The sequence below is a fragment of the Symphalangus syndactylus genome, chromosome 2 (assembly GCF_028878055.3).
Source record: "Symphalangus syndactylus isolate Jambi chromosome 2, NHGRI_mSymSyn1-v2.1_pri, whole genome shotgun sequence".
Lineage (NCBI taxonomy): Eukaryota > Metazoa > Chordata > Mammalia > Primates > Hylobatidae > Symphalangus > Symphalangus syndactylus.
Window position 1 is genome coordinate 40,435,160 of NC_072424.2, and position 25,333 is coordinate 40,460,492.

Here is a 25,333-nt window from a genome sequence, read left to right on the forward strand (position 1 = left end):
ATGAATGAAGCACTGGGTTAAGTGCTTGTATACATCATCTCATTTAACCTTTGTAACAACTCTTCAAGGTGTATATAATTATTATCACCATTTTACAGACAAATAAATGAAGACTCAAGGTTGTACATCTGTACTTACTATGTACAGAAACCAGAATACACACCCAGCTTCGACTAATACCTGAGTTATTTAGCTACTCACAACTCTGTCCCACAGTACACCCTCAACAAAGCAAAAAATTTTCTAAATCATGACTGCCTAACTCTAACATTGTAATAATACACCATACTTGCTTTTAACTACATCATTCCGGGAAGGAAAACTGATTGCCTTCATAAGCTCCATGCCTACTTTCCCAGTTTAAGCACTGAAATCTTGAATCATATGAGAGCTGTTTATCACTAACATCCTTTTTCTGAAAACCATACTTTGCCCCTCCACTGCCACGAAAAACACTATTGGCACCCATAGCAACGTTGTGTATAAAACTTGTCACAGCTATTAGTGGCAATGATCACTACCTTAGGTGACTCTGGAGTCTCAGAAGACTTGAACACTCTAGTGTAAGTTCTAAAGGTTTATGTAAGATCCACCACACCAAATGCTGAGTAAAACCATCTGGAAAAAACAGAGAAATTATATGATTAAATATAGTTAAATGTCTCTCTACATGGAACAGCTATTTGAGAAGATCAATTGTATGCTATTTTTGTTCCAAAAGAGCAAGGTTTGCAGATTTTATTTGTTTATATACCAATAAGCCAAACATCAAAACTGAAGGAACCAAACTGTCCTGTTTTTCTCAACACTCAAAGACAATCAGGCAAGAGAAGTTCATTTACCATGACTTACATATTATTTAGATATTTTTTCCTTTTCCCTTTTTCTGACTTACCTCCACGGCCTCAATGAATTTTGGGCCATACATAAATGATAATTATGAAAGTAAACCAAGGGTCCTTTCTTCTACTCTCCCTCTGAAAGAAGAAAGGAAACTTGGAGGTTCTACAGAAACATACCAAGATTTTTACTGGATACATCCCAAGTCTTCCCTCTTCCTCACTCTCTGTATTCAACCAATGGAAAAGTTCCACTGATCTTCACATTTGAGTATCTCTTTAATTTGCCTGGTTGTCCCTATCTCTAATGCCACTACTCCAAGTTAAAACAACACATACACATGCCTGGATTACTGAGGTAACCTATCTAACTAGTCTTGGTAACTGCTTTGCTTCTTTCCATTCATCCTTCACCTTCCATCCAAAATGACCTTTTCAAAACCATTAGCTACTCAGATGTCACCCTCCCTAAAGTCTTTCAATGACTTGCCACTGTTTTCATGATAAAATCAACTTAACATGGCTTAGAAGACTCTTCTTTCTAACCTGGCTCCAGTCAATTTCTCCAGTCTTATCTTTTGTCACTTCTGTCTCCCTATGCTTTATAGCCACATGGCTCTTCTTTCAGATTCTCAAACTCTTCATGTTGGTTCTGTGGGTTTGTTTGTTTTCCATCTTAGCTACTGGATAATCTCTTCCTTCTACCTACTCTACTTCCTCACGGCCTCCCAGCCATCTTTAACCTAATTCCTACATAATCTTTAGGTCTGCATCACAGTTCTTTCTCTGAGAAGCCTTACCTAATCATTCTAGATAAGACTGAGTGCCTCCTTCCACATACATCTCCTACTACAGCTCTTATCATTACTTTAGTATAATTACCTCTTTAATTATCCAGTCTTCCCCATTAAACTATATGCTCATTAGAGAAAGTATTATTAAGGGTACTTGCTCATCCCTATATCCCCCAACACTGAGCACAATGCCTAGACACATAGCATAGACTTGACTTTTTTATATTGAATAAATGAACAAACAAAAATACAAATTTGGAGGAAAAAATTGAAAGGAACAGATTTAAAAGATATTTTAACCATCAAAAATCCCATATCAATAGACATCCTCAATAAATAAATGGGACTTCTAGATGCTGCTTAGGATAAAGAAAGTTAGAAAGTCATTTTCACCATTAAAACAAAGTAAACGATGGATGTTGTGCAAAATCACAAATTTTCTTGAACCCAGCACAAGAGTAAGGTAACCTTAATCTAAGTAATTGATCTAAAATCTAAGGAAAGACAGGATTTTAAAGGGAGAGATGGGACATGAGCACTACTTTACCTGTAGTAAACACCAGACACCATACAAGCCAATAAGAACTTGGTTAAAAAAATTTGTAATTACTACAAGCCAAATGTGGACCTGCAGCTAGGGGAAGCAAACAAAATCTACCCCGCTTAAAGAAGGGGCAGGATCTCTGAAAAAGCCCCATATTTGAGACCCAGAGAAAATGGAAACACCTAGCTAAAATGGAGACTAGAAAAATCCAACACAAAATGTCCTCCCCATCTCCCATCAAAAGCAGCATAGCAAGCCTCAAACAACATGTAACATTGCTACATGTAGTACATTGCTACAATGTACTACAGTCATGTGTCACGTAATGACAGGAATATGGTCTAAGAAACGCATCGTCAGGTGATTTCATTGTGAGAACATGACAGAGTATACTTACACAGACAAAGACAGTATAGCCTGGTACACACCTAGGCTATACAGTATGGTATATTATTGGTCTTAGGCTACAAACCTGTACAGCATGTTACTGTACTGAATACTGTAGGCAACTGTAACACAATGGTAAGTATTTTGTTTATCTAAACATAGAAAGGTACAGTTAAAATATGGTATTATAATCTTAGGGGACCATCATCATATATGCAGTCTGCTGTTGATCAAAACATTGTTATGTGGCGCATGACTGTTCATGAGCAAAGAGCTAAAGCATGGAGAAATATCTTCTCTGAGATGCAAGTTCAAAGGGAAGACCTAAAGCTGAGGGTATACATTAAGAAAAACTCTCTGGCAAACTAAATCCTACCCTAAACACAAAGTAATGCTAGAGAAACTTTAAGCCTGTGGTAAATTAAAGGTAACCTAGTAATAACAAAACCCTCAACATTCCTCCCCACTACACACACACACACGTCTTAGGAAAAGACAAAGCATGTCCATTTCCAGGCATAAATACTATTTAACTGGCTCTCTACACAAAATGTCCAGATTTCAACCAAAAAAAAAAAAAAAACCAAAACAGAAAAAGGAGCAAAGAAAAAACACAAAACAATAGAACCAGATTCGGACACAACCATCATATTACAACTATCAAACACGGAATTTATACGTTAAATGCTCTAACGAAAAATGTAGATAACATGCATATGCGGATGTGTAATTTAAGCAGAGGGATGGAAACGGTAAGAAGAAATCAAATGGAAATGCTAGAAATAAAAATATAGTAACAGAGATGAAAGCTTTCAACAACCTTATCAGAAGACCAAGACAATCTCAGAATCAGTAAAGACATCAACAGAAACTACTCCAACAAAACATGACAAGAGAATGAAAAACAGAGAAGAGAACATCCAAGTGCTATGGGACAATATCAAATACTCTAACATATGTGTAACTGGAATTCCAGAAAGAGAGACAATAAGACAGAAACAAAATATGAAGAGATAATAACAAAAATTTTTCAAAATTAATACAAAAGAATCCAAAAAGCTCAGAGAACACTAGGCAGCATCAAATAAACAAACAACAACAACAACAACAAAAATCCACAATTAGACACATCATATTCAAACTGATGGGGGAAAAATCAAAGATAAAGAGAAAACCCTGAAGGCTGCCAGAGTTAAAAAAAAAAAAAAAAGACACAATACAGTTTAACAGGATAAGAACTTTCAGAAACTATGAAAGCCAGACACCATTAAAGTGCTGAAAGAAAAAACTGTCAATGCAGAAATCTATATCCATGAAAATATCTTCCAAATTGAAGAAGAAATACAGAATGTTCAGCCTTGTGGTCCATTCCAAGACGGCCGAATAGGAACAGCTCTTGTCTGCTGCTCCCAGCCTGATCGACATAGAAAATGGGTAATTTCTGCATTTCCAACTGAGGTACCTGGTTCATCTCATTGGGACTGGTTGGACAGTGGGTGCAGCCCACAGAGGGTGAGCTGAAGCAGGGCGGGGCATCACCTTACCTGGGAAGCGCAAGGGGTCAGAGGATTTCCCTTTTCTAGACAAGGGAAGCCATGACAGACTATACCAGGAAAATCGGGACACTGCCACCCAAATACTGTGCTTTTCTAATGGTCTTAGCAAACGGCACACCCGGAGATTATATGCCACGCCTGGCTCAGCAAGTCCCACACCCACGGAGCCTTGCTCACCGCTAGCACAGCAGTCCAAGATCGAACTGAGAAGCAGCAGCCTGGCTCAGGGAGGGGCATCCACCATTGCTGAGGCTTGAGCAGGTAAACAAAGCGGCAGGGAAGTTCGAACTGGGTGGAGCCCACCTCAGCTCATTGAGGCCTGCAGGCCTCTGTAGACTCCACCTCTGGGGGCAGGGCATAGCTGAACAAAAGGCAGCAGAAACTTCTGCAGACTTAACGTTCCTGTCTGACAGCTCTGAAGACAGCAGTGGTTCTCCCAGCATGGTGTCTGAGCTCTGAGAATGGACAGACTGCCTCCTCAAGTGGGTCCCTGACCCCCCAGGTAGCCTAACTGGGAGACACCTCCCAGGAGGGACCAACTGACACCTCATATAGCCAGGTGCCCCTCTGAGATGAAGCTTCCAGAGGAAGGATCAGGCAGGAATATTTGCTGTTCTGCAATATTTGCTATTCTGCAGCCTCCGCTGGTGATACCCAGGCAAACAGGGTCTAGAGTGAACCTCCAGCAAACTCCAACAGACCTGCAGCTGAGGGACCTGTTAGAAGGAAAACTAACAAATAAAAAGGAATAGCATCAGCATCAACATCAACAAAAAGGAAATCCACACCAAAACCCCATCTGTAGGTCACCAACATCAAAGACCAAAGGTAGATAAAACCACAGAGATGGGGAGAAACCAGAGCAGAAAAGCTGAGAATTCTAAAAACCAGAGCGCCTCTTCTCCTTGAAAGGATCACAGCTTCTCGCCAGCAGCAGAACAAAGCTGGATGGAGAATGACTTTGACGAGTTGACAGAAGTAGGCTTCAGAAGGTCGGTAGTAACAAACTTCTCCGAGCTAAAGGAGGATGTTTGAACCCATCTCAAGGAAGCTAAAAACCTTGAAAAAAAGATTAGACGAATGGCTAACTAGAATAAACAGTATAGAGAAGACCTTAAATGACCTGATGGAGCTGAAAACCATGGCACAAGAACTATGTGACGCACGCGCAAGCTTCAGTAGCCGATTCGATCAACTGGAAGAAAGGGTATCTGTGACTGAAGACCAAATTTATGAAATGAAGTGAGAAGTTTAGAGAAAAAAGGAGTAAAAAGAAATGAACAAAGGCTCCAAGAAATATGGGACTATGTGAAAAGACCAAATCTACGTTTGAGTGGTGTACCTGCAAGTGACGGGGAGAATGGAACCAAGCTGTAAGCACTCTTCAGGGTATTATCCAGGAGAACTTCCCCAACCTAGCAAGGCAGGCCAACATTCAAATTCAGGAAATACGGAGACCGCCACAAAGATAATCCTCAAGAAGAGCAACCCCAAGATATATAATTGTCAGATTCGCCAAGATTGAAATGAAGGAAAAAATGTTAAGGGCAGTCAAGAGAAAGGTCGGATTACCCACAAAGGGAAGTCCATCAGAGTAACAGCGAATCTCTCGGCAGAAAATCTACAAGCCAGAAGAGAGTGGGGTCCAATATTCAACATTCTTAAAAGAATTTTCAATCCAGAATTTCATATCCAGCTTCATAAGTGAAGGAGAAATAAAATCCTTTACAGACAAGCAAATGCTGAGAGATTTTGTCACCACCAGGCCTGTCTTACAAGAGTTCCTGAAGGAAGCACCAAACATGGAAAGGAACAACCGGTACCAGCCACAGCAAAAACATCAATGCTAGGAAGAAACTGCATCAACTAACGGGCAAAATAACCAGCTAACATCATAACAACAGGATCAAATTCACACATAACAATATTAACCTTAAATGTAAATGGGCTAAATGCTCCAATTAAAAGACACAGACCGGCAAATTGGATAAAGAGTCAAGACCCATCAGTGTGCTATATTCAGGAGACCCAACTCATGTGCAGAGACACACACAGGTTTAAAATAAAGGGATGGAGGAAGATCTACCAAGCAAATGGAAAGCAAAAAAAAAAAGCAAGAGTTGCAATCCTAGTCTGATAAAACAGACTTTAAACCAACAAAGATCGAAAGAGACAAAGAAGGCCATTACATAATGGTAAAGGGATCAATTCAACAAGAAGAGCTAACTATCCTAAATATCTATGAACTCAATACAGGAGCACCCAGATTCATAAAGCAAGTACTTAGAGACCTACAAGACTCCCACATAATAATGGGAGAGTTTAACACCCCACTGTCAATATCAGACAGATCAACGAGACAGAAGGTTAATAAGGATATCCAGGACTTGAACTCAGCTCTGCACCAAGCAGACCTAATAGACATCTACAGAACTCTCCAGCCGAAATCAATCAACGGAATATACATTCTTCTCAGCACCACATGGCACTTATTCCAAAATTGACCACATAGTTGGAAGTAAAGCACTCCTCAGCAAATCTAAAAGAACAGAAATCACAACAAACTGTCTCTCAGACCACAGTGCAATCAAAGTAGAACTCAGGATTAAGAAACTCACTCAAAACCACACAACTACGTGGAAACTGAACAACCTGCTCCTGAATGACTACAGGGTAGATAACGAAATTAAGGCAGAAATAAAGATGTTCTTTGAAACCAATGGGAACAAAGACACAACATACCAGAATCTCTGGGACACACTTAAAGCAGTGTGTACAGGGAAATTTATAGCACTAAATGCCCACAAGAGAAAGCAGGAAAGATCTAAAATCGAAACCCTAACATAACAAGTAAAAGAACTAGAGAAGCAAGAGCAAACACATTCAAAAGCTAGCACCAGGCAAGAAACAACTAAGATCAGAGCAAAACTGAAGGAGATAGAGACACAAAAACCCTTCAAAAAATCAATGAATCCAGGAGCCAGTTTTTTGAAAAGGTCAACAAAATTGATAGAACACTAGCAAGACTAATAAAGAAGAAAAGAATCAAATAGATGCAATAAAAAATGATAAATGGGATATCACCACCAATCCCCACAGAAATACAAACAACTATCAGAGAATACTATAAATACCTCTACGCAAATAAACTAGAAAATCTAGGAGAAATGGATAAATTCCTGGACACATACGCCCTACCAAGACTAAACCAGGAAGAATTTGAATCCCTGAATAGATCAGTAACAGGCTCCAAAACTGAGTAATAATTAATAGCCTACCAACTAAAAAAAGTCCAGGACCAAAAGGATTCACAGCCAAATGCTACCAGAGGTACAAAGGGGAGCTGGTACCATTCCTTCCGAAACTATTCCAATCAATAGAAAAAGAGGGAATCCTCCCTAACTCATTTTATGAGGCCAGCATCATCCTGATACCAAAGCCTGGCAGAGACACAACAAAAAAAGAGAATTTTAGACCAATATCCCTGATGAACACTGATTTGAAAATCCTCAATAAAATCCCGGCAAACCAAATCCAGCAGCACATCAGAAAGCTTATCCACCAAGATCATGCCGGCTTCATCCCAGGGATGCAAGGCTGGTTCAACATACACAAATCAATAAATGTAATCCATCACATAAACAGAACCACAGACAAAAACCACACGATTATCTCAATAGATGCAGAAAAGGCCTTCAACAAAATTCAACAACCTTTCATGCTAAAAACTCTCAATAAACTAGGTATTGATGGAATGTATCTCAAAATAATAAGAGCTATTTATGACAAACCCACAGCCAATATCATACTGAATGGGCAAAAACTGGAAGCATTCCCTTTGAAAATTGGCACAAGACAGGGATGCCCTCTCTTACCACTCCTATTCAACAAAGTGTTGGAAGTTCTGGCCAGGGCAATTAGGCAAGAGAAAGAAATAAAGGGTATTCAATTAGGAAAAGAGGAAGTCAAATTGTCCCTGATGCAGATGACATGATTGTATATTTAGAAAACCCCATCGTCTCAGCCCAAAATCTCCTTAAGCTTAAAAGCAACTTCAGCAAAGCCTCAGGATACAAAATCAATGTGCAAAAATCACAAGCATTCCTATACACCAGTAACAGACAAACAGAGAGCCAAATCATGAGTGAACTCCCATTCACAATTGCTACGAACAGAATGAAATACTTAAGGAATACAACTTACGAGGGATGTGAAGGACCTCTTCAAGGAGAACTACAAACCAGTGCTTAACGAAATAAAAGAGGACACAAACAAATGGAAGAACATTCCATGCTCATGGATAGGAAGAATCAATATCGTGAAAATGGCCATACTGCCCAGGGTATTTATAGATTCAATGCCATCCCCATCAAGCTACGAATGACTTTCTTCACAGAATTGGAAAAAAACTAAAGTTCATATGGAACCAAAAAAGAGCCCACATTTCTAAGACAATCCTAACCGAAAAGAACAGAGCTGGAGGCATCACGCTACCTGACTTCAAACTATACTACAAGGCTACAGTAACCAAAACAGCATGGTACTGGTACCAAAACAGACAATATAGACCAATGGAACAGAACAGAGGCCTCAGAAATAACACCAATATCTACAACCCTCTGATCTTTGACAAACCTGACAAAAACAAGAAATGGGGAAAGGATTCCCTATTTAATAAATGGTGCTGGGAAAACTGGCTAGCCATATGTAGAAAGCTGAAACTGGATCCCTTCCTTACAACTTATACAAAAACTAATTCAAGATGGATTAAAGACTTAAATGTTAGACCTAAAACCATAAAAACCCTAGAAAAAAACCTAGGCAATACCATTCAGGACATAGGCTTGGGCAAGGACTTCATGACTAAAACACCAAAAGCATTTAAAACATAAAAAACAAAAGCCAAAATAGACAAATAGGATCTGATTAAACTAAAGAGCTTCTGCACGGCAAAAGAAACTACCATCAGAGTGAACAGGCAACCTACAGAATGGGAGAAAATTTTTGCAACTACTCATCTGACAAAGGGCTAATATCCAGAATCTACAAAGAACTTAAACAAATTTACAAGAAAAAATCAACCTCATCAAAAAGTGGGCAAATGACATGAACACTTTTCAAAATAAGACATTTATGCCACCAATAGACACATGAAAAAATGCTCATCATCACTGGCCATCAAAGAAATGCAAATCAAAAGCACAATGAGATACCATCTCACACCATTAAAAAGTCAGGAAACAACAGGTGCTGGAGAGGATGTGGAGAAATAGGAACATTTTTACACTGTTAGTGGGAGTGTAAACTAATTCTACCATTGTGGAAGACAGTGTGGCAACTCCTCAAGGATCTAGAAATAGAAATACCATTTGACCCAGCAATCCCAAAGGAAATCATGCTACTATAAAGACACATGCATACGTATGTTTACTGTGGCACTATTCACAATAGCAAAGACTTGGAACCAACCCGAATGTCCATCAATGATAGACTGGATTAAGAAAATGTGGTACATATACACCATGGAATACCATGCAGCCAAAAGAAAGGATGAGTTCATGTCCTTTGTAGGGACATGGATAAAGCTGGAAACCATCATTCTGAGCAAACTATTCCAAGGACAGAAAACCAAACACCTTATGTTCTCACTCATAGTTGGGAATTGAACAATGAGAACACTTGGACACAGGAAGGGGAACATCACACACTGGGGCCCGTCGTGGGGTGGGGGGATGGGGGAGGGATAGCATTAGGAGAAATACCTAATGTAAATGACGAGTTAATGGGTACAGCAAACCAACATGGCACATGTATACATATGTAACAAACCTACACATTGTGCACATGTACCCTAGAACTTAAAGTATAATAAATTAATAAATTAACTTAAAAAAATGTTCAGGCAAAATGTAATTCACCATAACAAAAGACTAACAAAAATAAAATACATGATTATCTCAATAGATGTACATAAAATATTCGACAAAATTCAACATCCATCCAGTAAACTAGGAAGAGGAAAACTTCCTCATCCTGATAAATGTTATCTACAAAAAAAAGCAGAGCAATAAAAACCTATAGTTTATATTATACTTGATGAAGAACCAAAGGCTTTCCCCATAAGATACAAAAACAAAGTAAAGATGGCCACACTTGTCACTTTTATTTGACATTAAAATGGAGGTTTTAGCCAGTGCAGCAAGGCAGAAGAAAATACAAAAGACATCCAGATTGGAAAAAAGAAGTAATACTGTCTTTATCTGCAGATGACATAATTTTCTGTATAGAAATCCCATAGGATCTATGAGAAAGCTACCAGAACTAAGTAAGTTTAGCAAGGTTATAAGGATACAAGCAGTTCTATATTCTATCTATGAAAAAAACTGAAAATCGAAGAGTATCATTTATATTAGCACTCAAAAACATGAAATGCTTAGGCATAAATCTAACAGAGTATGTGTACAATCTATGCTGAAAACTAAAATACATTGATAAGACATCAAAAATCTAAAGAAAGATCATAAATGAGATGCCTCAATATGTAAGATGTCAATTCTCCCCAAAATGATCTTTAGAATTAAAGCAGAATCCAGAAGGACTTTCTACAGAAATTAAGAAGCTGATTTTAAAATGGATATGAAGAGGCATAGGAACTGGAATCACCAAGGTAACTTTGAAAAGGGATAAAGATGGAGAACTCACACTACCTGATTTCAAGTTTACTATAAAGTTACAATAATCAGGTAAGTGTCACATTGGAAAAAGGGTAAATATATAGATGTATGAAACGCAATAAGAGTCCAGAAAAAGACTCACACGTATATGAACAACTGATTTTCAAGAAATGTATAAAGGAAATTCTATGAAAAAAGAGTCTTTCCAAAAAATGGTGCTGAAACAAGTGGAAATTCATTTGCAACAACAAAAACTGTATCCATACCTCACACCACATATAAAAACAAAATGAATCACAGATCTAAATGTAAACCTACAATTTTAACACTTCTATAAATAAATATAGAACAAAATCTTTGTGATTTTTGTTTAGCAAAGGTTTCTTAGATATAACATCAAAAGTATGATGCATAAAATAAAATAATTTTTAAATCAATAAACTTGACTTTATCAAAATTCAAACTTCTGCTCTTCAAAGACATGTAAGAGAATTTTAAAAAGCCACAAATCGCAAGAAAATATTTGCAAATCACATCTGATAAAGAACTTTCATCCAGAATCTCAAAACTCAAAAAAACAACAAAATAATTTAAGAATACTTCACCAAAGAAGATATAAGGACGGCAAAAAAGATGGCTCAAAATCATTTATCACTAGAGAAATACAATTCTAGTTACACAACATCCTGGAAAATACAAAACTGTAGAGACAGAAAACATACCACTGGTTGCCAGAAGCTTGGGGTCAGGTAAGGGGCGGACTATAAAGTGACAAGGGAATTTTCTGGATTGATGCTCTCTCTGCATTTTAATTGTGTGGGAGTTACACAACTGCATGTTTGTCAAAATTCACAAAATGTACTCTATGAAAGGTGAAGTTTGCCATATATAATCTTAAGTTTTTTAATGAAAAAAATGACATCTCTTTAAAATTCCTGCTAAAATATAGCTGACAGCACTGACCCTTTAATTTCTGATTCTTGGCTTTAAAATATGCCTGTCTAGTAGCCAGGGAATAATCAGTATAGCCTTAATGAAGTTATCTGTAAGACTGACGGTTTCTTTCTTAAATCTTGAGGCTATAGCCTTTCCCAATTTAATTCTGCAGTCATTACTTAAAACTTCATTGACTTACTCAACTTTGCACGCGTTAATGATGAGAAACTTGGTCTCCTTTGACTGTCAACTCTATCATCTCTTCCATATATAACCAAACTACACAATCCTTTGCACTGCACTCGGGCAGATATATAAACTATATTTTTAATTTGAACGGTTTTATTTTGAGCTACAGAGGAAAAGAGGGCTCCGAGAATGCCAAGATAATCTGGCAATTCCAAATAACATTAGGAACATCAATATGTAAGAATTTTTTCTAAAATACATTTTTTTCTAGACTTTCTCACTCAAAACCTTAGATTCACCAGAGCATACAATATATAAACTAAGCTTACCTTGCATTCAAGATTTTCCATGATTTGGTGTCAATCTACAATTTCAATAATATTTCTATCATTCTCAGACACAAAGTCTCCATTCTGGGCAGGATGGCCTCATTGTCTGCTCCTTCCAAACTTCTGAAATGCCCTCCTTGATAATGTCTAATGCCCTCCTAAATGAGTTGTGTTTAAACTGAGATATCTCATTGTTTGTTATATCACTCTCATTATATACTACTTTATATTCTTATTCAACTGTTTCATTTATGAATGCCATCTCACATTCTATAAGTTTCTTGAGGGCAGACAGTATCTTTCATATGCTTCTTTTATCCCTGGGAATACAATAAATATTCACAGAAAAATTAATGTAAGAACTGATTTTAAATTACTTTAGGGCCGGGCGCTGTGGCTCATGCTTGTAATCCCAGCACTTTGGGAGGCCGAGGCGGGCGGATCACGAGGTCAGGAGATAGAGACCACGGTGAAACCCCGTCTCTACTAAAAATACAAAAAAATTAGCCGGGCGTGGTGGCGGGCGCCTGTAGTCCCAGCTACTCGGAGAGGCTGAGGCAAGAGAATGGCGTGAACCCGGGAGGCGGAGCTTGCAGTGGGCCGAGATTGCGCCACTGCACTCCAGCCTGGGCGACAGAGGGAGACTCCGTCTCAAAAAAAAAAAAAAAAAAAAAATTACTTTAGATCTTATACTAATTTTAAATTAATTCAATAACTTCCTGGAAATTTATTTTGTACTTTGAGAAACTGAGGCAACGGGCACTAGACTTTGTTCCCTGAGATCTCAGCTGTATCACATTCATCTTCATATCTCCAGAGTTGAATACAGTGCTTGACACATGAAAAACATTAAAACATTTAAATAGTTAACTAAATTTCACTTTCTAAGGCCACAAAGTAAGAAATGGAATCCTGAAGTTCTAGTCCAATTCTCCCAAGATTGTATTAGTACTTTGAAATGTTCTCTAATTTCTCGTATTTGTTCACATATTCTCCCTGAATGTACTACAAGTATAGCAAACATAAAAGTTGTTCTATCTCCTATTTTTAAAGCTCAAAAAGCAACCATTACAGTATTGAGTGCATGCATAGTAGGTGGGCAATATTCCTATCAGATTTCTTAAAAAGCAACATACAGGCAGCTCACAGACACTTCTCTGCCCCATGTAAAAACATGTTAGATACTCTTCCTCTTGGGAAGATTTATTTTTCATCATCTTTGGCACAAGTTCTAGAATGCTACCTGCCAGGCCCCATATCCCAGTAAATATGCATTCACAAGCAATTATGGAGATAGATAGCTTATGGGGAGGGGGCACTATTTGGTCAGGTCCCAATGCTAACCTGTGGTTAGGGGGAAAAAAGAGTAGGGGGAGGGGTGTGGCCCTGTGATTAATCACTGCCCACTCTGCTTAGGGGTATTTATCACAGCCCGCTGTCAGGTAAATCACTGGAAAAACACCTCTTCAGTAATTAATGTGAAGTGACGGATGGACAGCCCCTGGGCCCATTAATCAGGAACATCAGCAGCCTACTGAGATTATGAATGTCAGGATGCATAAACTGCCGGTGGATCAATAGGCCCAGGAATTCATCCAAGGCTCTCATTTCCGAAGCATCTCCGGTACATTAGGCTCCCTCTACCCCTCCCCCAGTCTGAAGTGAAAAGCAAGGTTTCAGAACAAAGAGCAGGAGCTGAAGTCTAAAGTGATCAGTGAGAGAAAGCAGTCAAGGAAGCTGGCCATGGCTAGGGATGGTACCAGGACAGGCAACATGAGCACAGAGCTATACTAAGAGCCTCTCTCAGAAGGCTCAATGTTCCTGCAAAAGAACCAGCAAGACATGGTACACAACCAATTATTCAGAGCCTAACTGTCCATTTTAGGGATCATCCAGTTTCTTGCTTCGAATTTTTTACCCATTTCCCCATCTACATTTTCTTTCCTTTCATATTAGCACCACCAAAGAGAGTAGAGAGAAATAAGAGAATGAAAATTCCATTTCTGCAACCTAACAATCTAGGTAAAAATTTTGATTTAAGAAGAAAAACAAGAATTTATATAAAATGAAATCAGTAAATTACCTTTACCTCATCCCTAAGTACCACAATGACAGAATTACTCTAAGTACCCCTAAGCAAAAAAATTCCCCACCAAAAGGGTCTGCTCAACTTGTAAAATTTTTAGTCTGGAGCTGAAAGACTATTTCTGTCTACTTGCCATCCCAAGTTTAGTCAAATTTTGTATGGGATGTAAGCTTGGGCTACAGCCTCATACTGAATACATACTAGGCTGGCAGTGACGGGAAGGAGACTGCACTTGCTGCCACATCCCGCCAAACCCCAGTGCTGTGCTTTGTGGTCAGACTCAGGCCAGGGCTGCAATTGTTGGTTAGAAAGTTATCTCAGAGTTATGGCTGCCTGTTCCGCTAAATCTCATTTCATCCTACTGATGGATGGATGGACAGATGGCTGCCTGGTGGAAGCAGCATTAGCAGCCAGCTTCTATGGAGCCTCCAGATGATGGATAGCCCTCTTTCTACTTTCTCCAAACCACCATCGATCCAAGCCATATTTCAGCGGTCAGAAGCCCAGTAATATTAAGACACACAATCAAGTTAAGTTACTTGCAGTGTAAACCTCTAGAACAGAAATCCTAACGCCTCAGCTTTGCTGTCATGAACCACACTAAAAATGTTAGTTTCATTCTTTCTAGCTGCTAACCCAATGAATTCCAACAGCTCAAGCCCAAAGGGAATAGCTGGGCTCCATTCCTAGCAGCTACTCGAAAAGCTAGTTTGCCTGCCAAGTTTTTTACTAGCCAGTTGATTTCTGTGAAATGAACTCTGCAGCAGTAGTGAGCAGATCTGTGAATATGTGTATATCCCGTGGAGTGTAAAGCTATTAGAACCATCAAACAACCTAGAGTTTGTCAGTGATATAATCACTAGCCTCAAACATGTGTAGAGCCTTAGACATACCAAACAGACCTTCTCTACCAACACCAAGGATAGTGATTAAAACCAGGACAGATTAAAATTATCTTTTGAACATAATCCTAAAATGTTGTTCTACCCAGTAAGCTTGACTGGCTTCTATTCTCTTGCGTACATATCAAATATAATAGTAAGTACTAATCCTTGCCTGCTTTCACAAGCACACTTCTGAGTCCATTTGCTGTCACATTCTAGACACTCATCTCAGCTTGTCTGGGTATTTAGACTACCATGCCTTTCCTTGTTCCTTCCATCTTATCATCCTGAGCTCTCAGACAGCAACTTGGACTTGTATAATTGAATGTTGTGTCAAAGTTATTTCCACTGGTGTGGCTGGAAGAAATGGATTATGACTCCAGCTTCATGACACAGGTTCCCAGAACCTACATTGCCCTCTTTTGCTAAGCTTACTTATCCCCAAATGACTTCTTCTCAAAATGTTTCACTATTAACTATACCTGAAATCAGCTTGGCCTGGCTCCTCCTAGTCTTGGCCCCTCTTGAAGGAACCACTGCCATCCTGAGCCTATATTCACAGAGAATTAGCTTGTATTTGTTTATGGGCCTAAAGAAATGGCACGGTGGAGTAGTAACTGTCTTTCTATTTGATGTCATGATAGTTTACTTAATACTTTAATATTTATGCCTTAACAACATCCACAGCTCTGTTTCTATCAAAAAAGAACATCCTATTGTTTAAAGATGCTACTTTATTAAAGTGTTGTATTAAGAATAGCACTGCCCTTCAAATAAACATTAAAGAATTTTTACAGAGCCTTGGAATTAGACTTACTGAAAGGGATTGTATAGGTCAGAATTCAACATCCTAGTTTTTCAGATAAAGATACTGAGAATTCAAAATTGTAATGTCCGTGGTTACACAGATACTAAGTGGCAGTGCAAGACCAGAACCTTGGTTATAATTATAAGGGCTGTGTTCATGCTACTGTATTTCTCAGACATTTTGTTTTCATCCTTGGAATTTCAGAGAGAGTGAAGGCAATGAGGGTTAAGTGTTGTGTGCATGCCTATGTGTTTTGGGGAAGGAAGGTGGCCACAAATAATTAAGTGTGGTGACCTATACTATTGTGCTTCCCATCAAGGTTGCCCATAGGTCATCTGAAAGCCATTCATTATCTTACAGAACAAAACTGGATGAATATCTGACAATTAGATACCTCTATTCCTTTCTTCTCCTTTCTTTAGTATCTGCCCCAGTCCTACCCAGAAAGTTTTGAAAAGAAAAAAGCAGAAAGATAATAAGTGCAAGCAGAATCAGAGAGCAAGAGGCTCTATGACTTAACCTAAATGAACAGAGGGGCAATGTGTCCTCTTCATTTCCAAGAATGCCACATTCTGGTCAAATACAGAGCACAACTTCAATGACTGGACTTCACCCTCTGGTGGCCAAAATGTGTCACTACTACATTTCCCAGTTTCTAAGCTACCTCCATACCTATCTTCAAATCTTATAGCCGAAGCCCAGGCACAGGGGCTCACACAGGCAATCCCAGCACTCTGGGAAGCCGAGGTGGGAGTACTGCCTGAGGTCAGGAGTTCAAGACCAGCCTGGGCAACTTAGCAAGACTCTGTCTCTAAAAAATTAAAACAAGATGAATTAGCTGGGAACAGTAGCACATACCTGTAACCCTCGCTACGTGGAAGGCTGAGGCAGGGAGACTGCTTGAGCCCATGAATTTGAGGGTGCAGTGAACTACAATTGTGCCACTGTACTCCAGCCTGGGTGACAGAGCAAGACCCAGTCTCAAAACAAACAAACAAAAAGCTTATAGCTGAAAAGAGCCTTTGAAAACCATCTGGTTGAGGGATTTATCTAAGACTATTTGAGTGGTAGTAACTAAGACCAGAACCCAGATTGTCTATCAACTAAACTAGCAGTTTTACCACCATTATAGCAGTATTATCAGTTTTCCACCGAGTATATGCTCAGCATATATGCTGAGCAAAGTTTAATCAGGAAGTTAATTGTGCTGAAGAAATAATCACATAATGCACATCAAATCCAAATATATTATCCACACTAATACTCATTACCATTAAGGATAAATGATCAGGGTGATTTTTCCATCCCATTCCCCCAAAAATGTGCCTCATACACTGGACAAGACTTCTACTGTGACTATTCTTGGCACGAGAAAAAAACTTCAAACAATTCCCAAAAAAGCACTCACTCCGAAAAAAAAAAAAAAAAGGTTGTGTTAGGTGAGTAATAAGGAATGACAATTCTTCGAACTATTAGTTTTACATATCCCCTAAGCTCATACAAAGGCTAGTTTTGTACACTCATTTGCAAAGCTATCTTAAACCAAGATAAAGATTCTTATCTTTCATTTTAAAAAGTCTTTTTATAGTTTCTACTTAGTTAAGAAAGAACTATTAAGCCATGCCCAAGAGAACAATGACATATTTTTCAAAATCTGCAGTGATGAACCACGTCTAATTGTGTTTTCTGTTTCATTACGATTTAGGCCCTACAAGCAAAAGTGAAGTAGTGGTAGAGTAGTGATTTAGTAGTAGTAGAGGAAGAGAAAGAATAATAAGCAGCTACCATTTACCGAGTGCTTACTACGTGACAGGGACTGTGGTAAACATTGTATATACATTATCTCATTTGGTTCCAACTATAGTACTAAGAGATAGCTATGATTATCCCAATTTTATATAGGAGAAATCTGAAGCTTAAATAACTAAAGATCACACAACTTCTAAGTGTTGGTTAGGATTTCAAAGTCCCTGCACTTAACTACTACACTAGACTGCCTGATATTCAGCAGAATGGTCTCACAATGATGCATTGGTTTCATAAATATTCACAATTTGCTTAGAATCCATGTAACTGCAAAGCCACCAAAAAGAGTTCAAAGACTGCTGCCGTAAAAAGAGAAAACCAAGTAAGATAAGAATGAAAGATCTTTAATGCTTTCATGGCATGCCTATTTCCAATAACCTTCCAGACTTAAAAAGGCTGACAATAATTCACTGTTGTCTCTGAAACTTCCTCATTCACCTTGCCTCACCCTCAAAGCCATATGGTAAAGAACCTCACCAGGTGTCAGGAGAGGAACACCCTCTCTTCTATTCCCCATAAGAATAATCTCTATACTTCTTCCTACCAACTCCTCCAAGCATTTGAAAATGCTGCCCTTCTCTACTTTCCTTCTCCAGAGGCACATTTCAACACGGGACCACGAAACTGGTAACACAGTTCTCACCCTGGCAGAAGCTCAAAGTAGAATGTAGAGTATACTTTCAAATCTTGAGTCTAAAACAGAAGAAACCTGTACATCAAATACCAACTGCAGATGGTATTTTCAGATGCAATCTTAAACAGAATATAATACAGTATTTTAATATTAGTCTGCCTTGGACATTTATAGGTACTGCCTCTGCCTCTCTGCCTACAGCTGGACAAAGAATACAGCTTGCACAACTGGAAGAAACATTTCATGAAAACACTGAGTATCAAGACAACAAAAGATACAAGATACACGATTCCAGCAGGATCTTGGAGGTCCCAAAATATATAAATAAACTGACATGAAAAGGTCTTTCTCACAACATAACGCAATTCATGCCCCCAACTTATTTTATACTCCACTGGCTATAGTCGCCATGCATCAGCACCAACTGATTTCACACTTTATAGGCTGGGAAACAGTCCGCAGCTTAGTCTTTTTCACACTCCACTGACAAGGTAACCACACAGCTCACCAACTTAACTGCTCCAAGTTTAATGTTAGCACCTATTATTGACCACCTCAAAAGGCAGTCAGATAAAAGCTTTAATATACTGAACAATGGCAATATAATATGTAATAGAAAGGTAGAGAGAAAAGTTTGCTTCCTACTCTGCATATGTAACTGGTGGTAGGGGGCAGGGAGAGAAGAAAAACACTCCCTCTTAAAACTTCTTTCCCTCATTACACATCTGGAGGTTGGTCTGTTTCTACAGTTATTTGAAATTAGTTCCTCTCTTGGGTCTATTCTGGGTTTAACTGACATCCTATAGTTGACAATAAAGAAGCTCAAATGGATAAAGCTTTGGGGGCTTTACCTCAACCTTGACACGTATTAAACTTGATTTTTTTTCCTCTTTAAGATTCACAGAGGAAAGCTAATAAACTACTGGGTAAATTTTGAAAGTAGAAGCCACCAGACTCAATCTCAGCTAAGTGTCATATATGTTATCTCATTTGATCCCAACTACAATACTAAGAGGTAGCTATTATTATCCCAACTTTACAGATGAAAAATCTGAAACTTAAGTTACTTAAGATTACACAGTTTCCAAGTGTTGGATAGGATTTCAAAGTCCCTGGATTGGATTTAAAAGTCCCCGCATCTAACTACTACACTAGACTAAAACACATACCTTCTAAAAATTATGTTGGGGTAAAAATGCATAGCCCAGAATACTAGTCTGGCTACAGCCAAAGGTTCATTGTAGCAAAGCTATTTATTTTGTATGTATGCTCGTAAAAATGCATAGCACAGAATAGTTTAATTTTTAAAATACCAAATCAGAACAACAACAAAAATGAATAATTATAAATGGGGTAGAGTCTGTCTGTTAGAGACATAGCTACAGCCCTGTATCTATCACCTCCCTCCTTGGAGCTATACCAGCAAGTGTGAAATGTGCCTGGTGAGAAACTGAGAAACCAAAAGCAAGTTTCAGGCAAAGAAAACATTAGCAAGTTAATAAATTTAAGAGTTTCTCTTCTATGCAGTTTCAAAGTTTATTAATTAGTTTCAAGAATAACAAATAATTACAATACAGTAACATCTTCAAAGCAATGTCACTTTAAGGAACAGAATGCCTGTACACAGGGCTACAGAAGGCTTTCAAGAAGAATCATATCCTGAGCGAACATGGCTCAGGTATTTAAATTGAATTCTTATCTAGTATTCTTATGATACAAAGAGAAAGATAATTGTTAAAGATGGGTAAAAGCTAACAATAGGCAATGGCATTTTTTTTTTTTTTTTTACCATCAAATACTCATTAAGTGCACATATTGTATTGACATCACTGCTGGGGTAGTAGAAATTATAAAGTAGGGGTCAGGCGCGGTGGCTCACGCCTGTAATCCCAGCACTTTGGGAGGCTGAGGTGGGCAGATCAGGAGGTCAGGAGATCGAGACCATCCTGGCTAACACGGTGAAACCCCATTTCTACTAAAAATACAAAAAATTAGCCGGGTGTGGTGGCAAGCACCTGTAGTCCCAGCTACTTGGGAGGCTGAGGCAGGAGAATCGCTTGAACTTGGGGGCCAGAAGTTGCAGTGAGCCGAGAGAGTAAAAATGAAGCTTCCCCTTAAGATGTCTCTACCTAATTGGAAAGATTGTTTTAATGTTGTTTTAAGGGAATATATGTCTCTAACTACCAAATAAAGAGAAATGCAGTAAATGATAGAAACCAGAGGAGAAAAATATCACTAAGGGCTTGGAATGGGTGAGGAAAATGTCATAAAGTGGGTAGAACTGAGGCTAGGCCTTTAGAAGCAGATTTAGAAGTTCAGACACAGAACTGAGGGGAGATATTACAAGTGGAAAGAATAGACTCAACATGTGAAGAGGCAAAAAGTCAGAGTGTTATTTTGGAGACTTATAGAAACTGGTTGTCTTAGTTCCTGCTGCTATAACAAAGTACCACAGACCGGGTGGCTTAAAAACAACAAAAATTTCTCACAATTCTAATAGCTAGAAGTCCAAGATCAGGGTGCCAGCATGGCCTGGTTCTGGAGCAGGCCCTCTTCCAGGTTGCAGTAGGTTGATTTCCCATTGTATTGTCAAACAGCAGAAACAGAGCAAGCTAGCTCCCTGGTTTCTTCTTGGTTTGTTTGTTTGATTTTTGAGACTGAGTTTTCACTCGTTGCCCAGACTGCAGTGCAATGGTGCAATCTTAGCTCACTGCAACCTCCACCTCCGGGTTCAAGTGATTCTCCTGCCTCAGCTTCCCAAGCAGCTGGGATTACAGGCATGTGCCACCATGCCAGCTAATTTTTTGTATTTAGTAGAGATGGGGTTTCACCATGTCGGTCAGGCTGGTTTCAAACTCCTGACCTCAGGTAAGCCACCCGCCTTGGCCTACCAAAGTGCTGGGATTACAGGCGTGAGCCACCTCACCTGGTCCCTGGCTTCTTCCTATAGGGGAAGCCATGTCATTCATGAGGGCTCCACCTTCATGACTAAATTACATCCCGAAGGCCCCACCTCCAACACCATCACATTGGGGACCAGATTTCAACATATGAGTTTAGGGGGAACACAAACATTCAGTCCCCAATATTAGTCTGGCTACAGCCAAAGGTTCATTGTAGCAAAGCTATTTACTTTGTGTAACTATTCTCATACTGAAAGAAAGAATTGAACCATAACTTGCCCACATTAAATTCTACTCCACAATCCAGATAATATCCAGAAATTCTTGTCTTTGATGTCTGACAATGCTTGCTATAGAAACAGTAACAGCGGATAGCATACACATCAAATCAATCAAATAAATAAATAACAAGATGTACATTTGTCTGAGATAAAGGCCTAGCCATTGTGGATCTAGATATGGTAACTGGCCTTACTACTACTATAATAATTCCTGGAAAAGATAAACCCTATCCCCATTACCCTTACCTTTATAGTTTCATTTCCTGGTATGATGTGATATTTCTAGTCTCCTCAAAAGTTTTAATTCCATCCAACCCATACTTTCATCAATAGAACATAGAACCTTACAGGGTTTTTTGTTGTTTGATTTTTTGAGACAGAGTCTCATTCTGTTGCCCAGGCTGGAAGTGCACTGGTGCAATCTCAGCTCACTGCAACATCCACCTGCCTGGCTCAAGCAATTCTCATGCCTCAGCCTCCAGAATAGCTGGGATTACAGTATACCACCATGCCCAGCTAATATTTTATATTTATAGTAGAGATAGGGTTTCCCTGTGTTGGCCAGGCTGGTCTCGAACTCCTGGCCTCAAGTGATCTGCCCACCTGGGCCTCCCAAAGTGCTGGGATTAAGGGGGTGAGCTGCCATGCCCAGGCAACCTTACAGTTTTGATGACAGAATCAATAATACCTTGAAAGGAAAGGTGAAATACACTATTTCCACCCCACCTTCTAGCTGTTTATTTCACAGCTGTATTAGCAGAACCCAACAACTAAAACACCTTCCATTCAAATTGCCCACAAAACTTAGAAACTGCTCTGCTCTTCTCTCACTTTTTCCCCTCCCCACCTCCTCTAACTTACACACAACCACCTCACTCTGCTGTCTATCTTCCCCAACTGCTGCCCAACAATTCACAGGCTGTCACAGATTGTCAGCACTGCGTTTGGGGACTTGAGAAGTACTCTTGTGGGACAGCACAGTGTGTTAGTACAGCATTTTCCCAGACACAATGTCACTCTTTATAGCCAGCTGCAAATTAGTTTCTTCTTAAAAAAAAAAAAATAATAATAATACTCCTAATAAGACAGGTACAAGGAGATTTCAAATAACCAAGATTAAAACTCACTTTGATTTGCTCTGAGATATAGGCCTTTTCAGTCATTCACAATGAAATCCTATGCTTCTACTCACATGAACCATGCAAAACATCCAGAAATACCTAAGATAGTTTTCTGATGCTGACAAAAGCAAGAAGACTAAGAAAAAACAAATCTAAGGATAATCTTGTTCCTCTCTTTTTTTCTGTGCCTATAGTTCCTCATCCCTGGATTCTATTTGAGACTAATTTGTTTGAACTCAGCTCTCACATCAACATTTATTTCTCACTGTGTTTAGCTGCACAAAACTATTTAAGAGAAAATTCAGCAAATCACCATTATCATGTCATAGTTTCCATCCAATTTTTGCAATGTGCGTCAGCAGCACATGAGTATATTTATCTTCTGACGGTTGCTGTGACCAACCCTCTGGTTACCCCTAAAGCTATCACCCTACGCATCAACTGGCCCATCATCACTGGCTACACAAGGAGAGTCAGAAGCTGGAATATACTCAAAAGATCATCAGAGGATGTGAGTAAGAAAACCTCTCACAAAACAGCAGGTCATATCAACTTACTAAATCTTCCTTGAAAAAAAATTTTTTTTAACTGACAACAAATACTTATAGGGTAATATTTAAAAGTTAAAATCAGTTATCTTTTTTCATTTCTAAGTTATTTAATAACATTATTCATTCTGTTTTATAATACTTTACTATTTAAATGACCATCTATTCTTCCTGAATCAGTTAATCAAACCCTTAAAATAACACTGTATCTTTGCTGCTCACTATATGAATTATAGGGAAGCCAGGACTTGACAAGGATGTTAACTCTCAGCTGTTACAGTGGAAAGAGAGACAGAGCAAAGCTAGTGATCCAACTCTGAAAATGAATACCAATATTTAAACAGCCCCTGTTCTCCTCTCTACTACAAACAATAAAATTAAGACAGATAGTAAATAGAAGTAAGAAAATCTTCAAAAGACCCTACACCTTTCAGGAAACTGCCATTTTCAAACCTGTTTTACATGACAGTTACAAAATAAAATGACACTGAAGAAACAAAATACAAGCAAACAAATCTTTAGAGTAAACAGACAGTATTTCTATAAAATATGCATAAGTAAAGGCAACTTACCATATAAGTAACATTTATTTTCTAAGTAATAAAACTCTACAGCATGCAGATAGACTGTCTCTGAAGGCAAACTGTGTAAAAGTTCCTTTCTGACAGCAGCCTCACCTGAAAAATAGTAATAATAAGTTATTTTTATAAAAATATACAGTTATTTCTTTGACACCTGTCTAGGCACTTAACTTCCATTGTCTCACTTTGTAAGTCTAAAAGTTTAACACAGTGATCTGCCATAGAGTGTGCAACGAAGACACGCATACAAAAGTACTTTTTAGAAGCTCATCAATGAAATGAAATAAGGAAATGCCATCTTCTGTCATTCTCAGACCTGAGGACAGGAAAGTCTACTAACTGTCAACAAAAAAAAGAGATAAGACACAAAATAATAAAAATTATAAAAAGAGGCCAGGCGTGGTGGCTCATACCTGTAATCCCAGCACTTTGGGAAGCCGAGGCAGGCAGACCACTTGAGCTCAGGATTTCAACACCAGCCTGGACAACACAGCAAAACTTCGTCTCTACAAAAAATATAAAAATCAGCCAAGCATGGTGGCATGCACCTGTACTCCCAGCTACTCAAGAGGCTGAGGTGGGAACACTGCTTGAGCCCAGCAGGTCGAGGCTGCAGTAAGCTGTGATGGCACCACTGCACTCCAACCTGGGTGACAGAAAGAGATCCTATCTCAAACACACACACACACACACACGCACACAAACACACACGTGACAGAACGAGATCCTATCTCAAACATACACACACACACACACAAACAGATGTTCAACTTCTAGTCATTACTACAGTTTCAATACATGGGATAGCTTAAGGAACATGGTGGATACTCAGTAAGTATATGCTGGCCAGCTGAATGGTAGATGGATAAAAAATAAAACTCATCAGTTAGCAAAGAAATGCAATATAAACATATTTTGTTTTGCTATCAAACTGGCAAATATTTAAAAAGAGCAATAAGGTTCTGTTTTGCTGCATGTCAACAGGATAGGGCTCAAACACAGTGTTAGTGGAGGCATACATTTTATTAATATGGAAAGCTGTTAACAATATGTTTCAGAAACTTTTATGTGTCAAAAGATCTTTGATGAGGCAATTCTCCTCTGATAAATTTATCATAAGGAAGTAACTAGACTTCTACAAGGATATGTACTTATTCCAGAACTGTTTAATAGTGAAAAATTTTAAGTAACTTTAATGTCCACCCATATCAGCCAGGTTAAATTATGGTACATCCACACTGTAGAAAATTATGCAGACATACAAAAGAAAGATCTACAAGACATATTATTGAGCTGAAAAAAAAATGGAGAATTTATCAAGGAGTTAAATATGAAGAAAACTTTAAAACATTCCTGAAAGACACAAAAGTAGATCTGAACAAATGGAAAGATATTCTTTGTTGTTGGACAGAAATCTCAGCACAAAGCAACAG

The 25,333-nt window shown here is 38.7% G+C and overlaps 1 protein-coding gene across 31 annotated transcripts in view; it reads right to left on the reverse strand.

Moving 5' to 3' along the window:
* R3HCC1L (R3H domain and coiled-coil containing 1 like) overlaps positions 1 to 25,333 on the reverse strand; it is a 105,485-nt gene that overhangs the window by 55,414 nt on the left and 24,738 nt on the right. For 8 of the 31 annotated variants that reach the window (XM_055252905.2, XM_063629023.1, XM_063628967.1 and 5 more), the window contains exons 2-4: positions 24,314 to 24,406; positions 23,892 to 23,996; positions 522 to 618 (exon numbers count right to left, since the gene is read on the reverse strand). The exons of 2 other annotated variants lie outside the window; for them this stretch is intronic. The gene's annotated coding sequence lies outside the window, so the exon portion shown is untranslated. The remainder of the gene's footprint in view (positions 1 to 521; positions 619 to 23,891; positions 23,997 to 24,313; positions 24,407 to 25,333) is intronic. 21 more of the 31 variants (XM_055252911.2, XM_063629007.1, XM_063628965.1 and 18 more) reach the window with 4 other exon arrangements.